The 7,826-nt window shown below is 44.0% G+C and overlaps 1 long non-coding RNA gene across 1 annotated transcript; it reads left to right on the top strand.

The window, feature by feature from the left end:
* The first annotated feature begins 5,796 nt into the window (after positions 1-5,796).
* LOC146398018 (uncharacterized) lies at positions 5,797-6,697 on the top strand. The gene is made up of 2 exons (XR_014820837.1): positions 5,797-5,933; positions 6,596-6,697. It is a non-coding gene; the product is annotated as an uncharacterized LOC146398018 (long non-coding RNA).
* Positions 6,698-7,826: the final 1,129 nt, after the last annotated feature.

Here is a 7,826-nt window from a genome sequence, read left to right on the forward strand (position 1 = left end):
TACTACTCAGGCATAAAAGGAATGAATAATGCCGTTTGCAGTGACATGGATGTAACTAGAGATTATCATACTAAGGGAAGTCAGAAAGACAAAGACAAAAACCACACGACATCACATATATGTGGAATTAAAATATGGCCTCCTCCCCCCAGGATTAAGATGCTGGAGTAGAAGGACTGGAGCTCACTTTTTTCATGAAAACAACAAAATTACAACCAACCTCTGAACAACCTTCAAGAAAATAGACTGGAAACTATCAAAAAATATACCCTGTTTCAAAAGATAAAGAGGAGGCCAATCCAGATGGTAGGAGGGGCAGTTACCTGATAAGCAACCCCATACCCGCCAGGTGGGCGGCCCACACACTGGAAAGTAACCGTATCACAGAGGCTCGCCCACAGGGAGTTCTGAGCCTGTCACGTTCTCATGCCTGGGGGTGTGGCATTGGGAGGAGGAGCCCCCAGAGCACTGGTGCTGAGGATCAGCCGGGCTTGTGTGCAGGAGCTCCAGAGGCCTGGGGAAACAGAGATTCTACTCTTGAAAGGCACACAACGACTTTCATGTGCACTGGGTCTCAAGCCAAAGCAGAGGTGCCAGAGGAATGTGGGTCAGACCTGCCTGCAGTTCTTGGGATGATCTCCTGGGACAACAGGGGGTGACTGTGGCTCCTTGTCGGGGAAGGACACTGGAGGCAAAGTCTCAGGAAGAATCAGCTTGTGCTCCTCCAGAGGTGGCCATTATGGAAAAATCTGGGCCCACTCATCAGGGCTGAGAAGCCCAGGGTGGGATCACAGTGTCCCCCCGCCCCCTGCCCCATCAGCTACTTAAAGACGCACCAGGCATACAGCCAGCCCTCCAATCACACCCAGAGACAAAGTCCCACCCACCCGAGGGATAGGAATTAGCTCCATCTACCAGTAGGCAGGCCCCTCCCATCAGGAAACCTCCAGCAAGCCCCCTTACTAACTTCAGCCATTGGGGGGGCAGACATCAGAAGTGAGAGAGGCTACAGCCCTACTGCCTGCAAAAAGGAAACCACCCCAGAAGTCTATACAAAATGAAATGACTAAGATAAAAGACCAAGAAAAAAACCCAGAAAAACACCTAAGTGATCTGGAGATTACCAACCTCCATAAAAAGTCTTTAGGCTGATGATAGTGAAGATGAGTCAAGATCGAAATAAACGGGAGGCAAAGACTGATAAATTACAAGAAACACCCAAAGAAAGCTAAGAGAAGATTTAAAGATTAAGCAAGCAGAGATGCAAAATACAATAAATGAGATAAAAAATTCACCAGAAGGAACCAAGAAGAGAAGCCAGGAGGCAGAAGAACGAGTAAATGAGGTGGAGGGCAGACTGATGGAAATCACTGACACAGAACAGCAAAGAGAAAGAAGATTGAAAACAAATGAAGAGAGTCTCAGGGAACTCTGGGACGACGTTAAACACACCAAGATCCGTGTTATAGAGGTGCCAGAAGGAGAAAAGTGGGAGAAAAGGCCAGAGAAAATTATTTGAAGAGATAAGAGCCCCAAATTTCCCTAAAATGGGGACGGAATCACTCACTCAAATCCAGGAAGCACGAGTACCATAAACGACTAAAATAAACCCAAGGAGGAACACCCAGACACACATTACTCAAACTGACCAAAATTAAAGACAAATAGAAAATATTGAAGGCAGCCAGGGAAAAGAAACAAATAACACACAGGATAACCCTGATAAGGCTACTGGCTGATTTTTCAGCAGAAACCCTGCAGGCCAGAAGAGAGTAGCATTATATACTTGAAGTGATGAAAGGGAAAAAACCTCCAACCAAGATTACTCTACCCAGCAAGGCTCTTATTTAGATTTGAAGGAGAAATCTAAAGCTTTACAGACAAGCAAAAGCTAGGAGGATTCAGCAACACTAAACCAGCTTTACATCAAATACTAAAGGAACTTCTCTAGGAGGAAAAGAAAAGGCCACAGCTAGAAACAAAAATATTACAAATGACAAGGATCACCAGTAAAGGCATATGTACAGTAAAGGCAGGAAATCAACCACACAAAAACATACTACCAAAACCAGAAACAGTGAGAAGAGGATATAAATGCAGAATACTGGAGGTGCATTTGCAATTAAGAGACCAAAAACTTAAAAACAATCTTGCATGTACATATATAGACTCCTATGTCAAAACTTCATGGTTAACTGCCAACCAAAAATCTACAATAGATACACATACAATAAGAACAAGCAATCCAAACACAACACTAACGATAGTCATCAAACCACAAGAGGAGAGAGCAAGAGAGAAGACCAACAAAAACACATCCAAAACAGTTAATAAAATGGCAATAAGAACATATGTATCAATAATTACCTTAAATGTAAACAGACTAAACGCCCCAACCAAAAGACATTGACTGGCTGAATGGATACGAAAACAAGACCCTTATCTATGTTGCCCTCAGAGACCCACTTCATTTCTAGGGACACATACAAAGTGAAAGGATGGAAGAAAATGTTCCATGCAAATGGGAATCAAAAGAAAGCTGGAGTAGCAATTCTCTTATCAGACAAACAGACCTCAAAATAAAGAATATCATAAGAGATAAAGAAGGACATTACATAATGATCAATGGATTAATCCAAGAAGAAGAAGATAATTGTAAATATATATGCACCCAGCACAGGATCACTTCAATATATAAGGGAACTGTTAAAAACCTTATAAGAAGAAACTGACAATAACACAGTAATAGCAGGGGACTGTAACATCCAACTTACAGCGATGGACAGATCACCCAGACAGAAAATCAACAAGGGAACACAGGGCTTAAATGATGCATTAGACCAGATGGACTTAATAGATTATTTACGGAATATTCCATCCCAAAGCAGCAGAATACACATTCTTCTTGAGTGCACACAGAACATTCTCTAGGACAGATCCCATTCTGGGCCACAACTCAAGCCTCGGTAAATTTAAGAAATCTGAAATCAGATTTCTAAGACTAGAAATCAACAAGAAAAAAATGCAAAATTACCAATACGTTGAGACTAAACAACATGCTACTAAACAATGAATAGATCACTGAGGAAATAAATCAAAGAGGAAATTTAAAAACACCTAGAACCAATGACAGCAAAAACACAATCCAAAATCTATGGGATGAGGCAAAAGCAGTTCTAAGAGGAAAGTTTACAGCAACAGAAGCCTACCTCAGTAAACAAAAAAATCTCAAACAACCTGACTTTATACTTAAAGCAACTAGAGAAAGAAAAACAGACAAAACCCAAAGTCAGCGAAAGGAAAGAAATCATAAAGATCAGCAGAAATCAATGAAGTAGAAACGAAGAAAACCACAGAAAAGATCAATGAAACTAAAAGCTGGTTCTTTGAAAAGATCAACAAAATTGATAAACCCTTAGCCAGACTCATCAAGAAAAAAAGAGGACTCAAATCAATAAAATTACAAATGAAAAACAAGTTACAACAGACATTACAGAAATACAAATGACCATAAGAGATTACTACAAGCAACTATAAACCAATAAAACAATCTAGAAAAAATGGACAAATTCTTAGGAAAAAAGTATAATCTTTAGAGACTAAACCAAGATGATATAGAAAAGATGAATGGACAAATTACAACTACTGCAATTGAAACCGAGGAAAAAACTTCCAATAGGAGTTCCTGTCATCTGTCATGGCTCAGTGGAAACAAATTTGACTAGTATCCAGGAGGTTCGATCCCTGGCCTCACTCAGTGGGTTAGGGATCTGGCGTTGCTGAGAGTTGTGGTGTAGGTCACAGACATGCGGCTCAGATCCCGTGTGGCTGTGGCATAGGCCAGGGTCTACAGCTCCAATTCCATCCCTAGCCTGGGAACCTCCATAGGGTGCGGCTCAAAGAAAAAAAAAAAAAAAGAGCCCAGATGGCTTCATAAGCAAATTCTATCAAATTTGCTTATGAGAAGAGCTAACACCTATCCTGAAACTACTCCAAAATACTGCAGAGGAAGGAACACTCCCAAACTCATTCTATGAGGTCACCCTGCTAACCAAAACCAGACAAAAAAAGAAAATTACAGGCTACTATCACTGATGAACATAGATACAAAAGTCCTCCACAAAATACTAGCAAACCAAATCCAGCAATACATTAAAAGGTTCATAAACCATGATCAGGTGGGATTTATCCCAGGGAGGCAAGGATTTTTCCAGTGCCTGCAAATCAATCAGTATGATAAACCACATTCACAAACTGAAGAATAAAAACCACATGATCACCTCAATAGGTGCAGAAAAAGCTTTAAACAAAATCCAACACCCACTTCTGATAAAAACCCTCCAGAAAGTGGGCAGAGAGGCAACTAATCTCAGCATAATAAAGGCCATCCATATATGACAAACCCACAGTTCACAACATTCTCAATGACGAAAAGCTGAAAGGATTCCGGCTAAGATGAGGAATAAGACAAGGATGTCCACTCTCACTACTACTGTTCAACAGTTTTGGAAGCCCTAGCCACAGCAATCAAAAGAGAAATAAAAGGAAGAAGTAAATCTATTACTGTTAGCAGATGACATGATATTACACATAGAAAATCCTAAAGATGCTACCAGAAAACTGTTAGAGCTCAATGAACGAATGAATTCCGTAAAGCTGCAGGATACAAAATTAATCACAAAAATCTACCGTGTTTCTGCATACCAGCGAACCAAATCCAGCAATACTTTAAAACACGTATTGTGACATGATGGAGTTATGATGTTTCATGATGTTTTAGCACTGATTATGGCAAGTGGTGCTGGTTTATTTACACTTGTGACAAAATGATCACGATAAAAACCTTGGGGGTGCTGCAAGCTAACTCTTGCTGCCAGCGTTGCTCTTATGTGTGGTAAGAGGCTCAGGGGACAACACAAGGGCACTAAGGTACCGAGTCCAAAAAGGCTACTACTGAAATGCGTTTAACCTCAAACGGATCAGAGAGGCGACGTCATCTTCATCCCTTGGACACAGGAGCCAGGGTCACGTTCGTCGGGCAGAGGCCGACATGCTTTCTCTAAAGGGCCACAGAGCGGCTCTTTCCAGCTTTGCAGGCCATAGGGTTTCTGCTGTGACTACTCAACTCTGCCACGGCCGTGGGGAAGCAGCTGCAGCCGCCCGCTGACCAAAGGGGCAGGGCTGTGTCCCAGCGAGGCTTTGTTTACAAAAAGAGGCCATGGGCTGGCCTGTGCCTGGAGGCTGCTGTGTCTGCTGACCCCTCTTGAGGGGACAGGGGAGAGGACACAGTTGAGAGGTCATCCTCCTCTCCTTTGTGCCCTGAGCGTTTCTGACCCGGAGGAAGGTAAAGGGAGGGGGTGCAGGAGAATCCTTCCCACCCCCCTCTCGAAGGGCACTGATGAAGAACAGCCATGAAGCCCTTCGCAAGGGAAAGGCAGCGTTTTTGGGGTTCCAATGACACGCTGTTGTAATAAACCAAAAAACTACCTGCTGTATACGCTTTCTCAACCACGAATTTTTCTCTTGTGGAGAAAAATTCAACCATAAGAACCCAATGCAGAGTTAAATATTACTTCCACTAGAGATAAGTGTGTGTGGGGGGGGGCGCCTGCACACACAAGGGATTGAAGAATAGAAAACGGACACAGAGCCAGAGTCTGGGGAAGAGAGAAGGAAGACATGGCAAATACATGACTGTTGGTCTTACAACAGCACCCCTGCGGTTTGGAAGGAGCTGGGACGAGGGACTGAAAGGCATGTATTTTGGCCTGAGGACACCACGAGCAAGGCCAAGATACAGACTGACCAGCTGACTGCTCACCGATCGAGAGGAGCACATCTACAGGAGGCATACGATCCGCCCCAGTGTTGGCGAAGGGTTGGGAAACACCCGTTCACTGGTGCTGTCTAGGTTATACCTCCTCAAAGCCTTTGTAAGTATCCAAGTTACTCTCTCCAGGGCCCAAAGCAGAAATCTTGAAACTAGAAAAATACAGATTATGTCTGTGAGGAAAGAGACACAAAATACCCCACCAGCCAGGAGTTCCCGTCATGGCTCAGTGGTTAACGAATCCGACTAAGAACCATGAGGTTTCGGGTTTGATCCCTGGCCCTGCTCAGTGGGTTAAGGATCCGGCGTTGCCATGATCTCTGCTGTAGGTTGCACACACGGCTCGGATCTCGCGTTGCTGTGGCTCTGGTATAGGCGGCAGCTACAGCTCCAACTCAACCCCTAGCCTGGGAGCCTCCATATGCCGTGGGAGCAGCCCAAAAAACGGCAAAAAGACAAAAAACAAAACAAAACAAAACAAAAAAAAACAAACCCCACCAGCCAAAAACAACCCTAACAAAGTGGAGAGAATATTTGACCATTTCATTGGAATTCTTGGGAGGGTGCAGGGTGGGATTCTGAAAAGCTTCCAGGAAGAGGTAAGCTAAAACCACGTGCTCACTGTTCTACTCACTTAAGATGTGGAAAAAGGTGATGTGACATCCTGCTTAGTGTGCTTTTTTATCAGGTTAAAAGATATTTGCAAAGATTTTCCATAGGCTCACTGGCAACTCTGAACCTACCCCCTGCTTTTGTTTCTCACAGCTGCCAAGATCTGGTCAAGGATCTGAAAGAGCCTAACCATTCCCAAGGGGAAGGGTCTGATGTGTGACTTCCTGCCACTTCAAATGCTTTTCTGTATCAGTGTATCTGTGGCCTCATTTCTTTTTTTTTGTCTTTTTGCCTTTTCTAGGGCCGCTTCCTGCGGCATATGGAGGTTCCCAGGCTAGGGGTTAAATCAGAGCTGTAGCCACCGGCCTACTCCAGAGCCACAGCAACACGGGATCCAAGCTGCGTCTGTGACGTACACCACAGCTCACGGCAATGCCAGATCCTTAACCCACTGAGCGAGGCCAGGGATCGAACCCGCAACCTCATGGTTCCTAGTCGGATTCGTTAACCACTGCGCCATGATGGGAACTCCGCGTAGCCTCATTTCTAACAGTACAGGGCCAAGATGTAGACAATAATTTTAGGGAGAAAGACTTAAAATTGAGATATGAGTTGTTATAGGAACGAGGAAATAGCTTTTTTGAAATTTTTTGTTTTTGTTTTTAAAGGTAGCACTCACGGTATATGGAGGTTCCCAGGCTAGAGGTCAGATCGGAGCTGCAGCTGCTGGCCTATACAACACAGCAATAGCCACACAGGATCCGAGCCACATCTGTGACCTACACTGCAGCTCATGGTAATGCCAGATCCTTAACCCAGTGAGTGAGGCAAGGGACTGAACTGCATCTTCACGGATACCAGTTAGATTTGTTTCCATTGTGCCACAATGGGAACTCCTTTTTTGAAAATTTTAAGATAAGGCAGGATCAAGATGGCAGAAGAGGAGTTCCCACTGTGGTGCAGTGGAAACGAATCCGACTAGAAACCATGAGGTTGTGGGTTCCATCCCTGGCATCACTCAGTCAGTGGGTTAAGGATCCAGTGTTGCCGTGAGCTGCGGTGTAGGTCGCAGACGCAGCTCTGATCTGGCATTGCTGTGGCATAGGCCAGCAGCTGCAGCTCCTATCAGACCCTAGCCTGGGAACCTCCATATGTCATGGGTGCAGCCCTAAAAAAAAGACAAAAAGACAAAAATAAAATGGCAGAAGAGTAGGATGTGGTGTCGCCTTCTCCCACAAGCAAATCAAAAAAGCCCCATCTATAAGTCTGTCTTTTATGTTTGTGAGTCTGGTCTTGAAATTATGTATCTAGAAGACAGGATTAAGACGGCGGAACAGAAGGACTGGAGCTCAACTTCTCTCATAAAAACAACAAAAATTACCGC

This window comes from Sus scrofa, chromosome 12 (genome assembly GCF_054392235.1).
Source record: "Sus scrofa isolate SSC_HxYL_T2T_F1_AM1 chromosome 12, Sscrofa_HxYL_maternal_Yorkshire_Landrace_v2.0, whole genome shotgun sequence".
Taxonomy (NCBI): Eukaryota; Metazoa; Chordata; class Mammalia; order Artiodactyla; family Suidae; genus Sus; species Sus scrofa.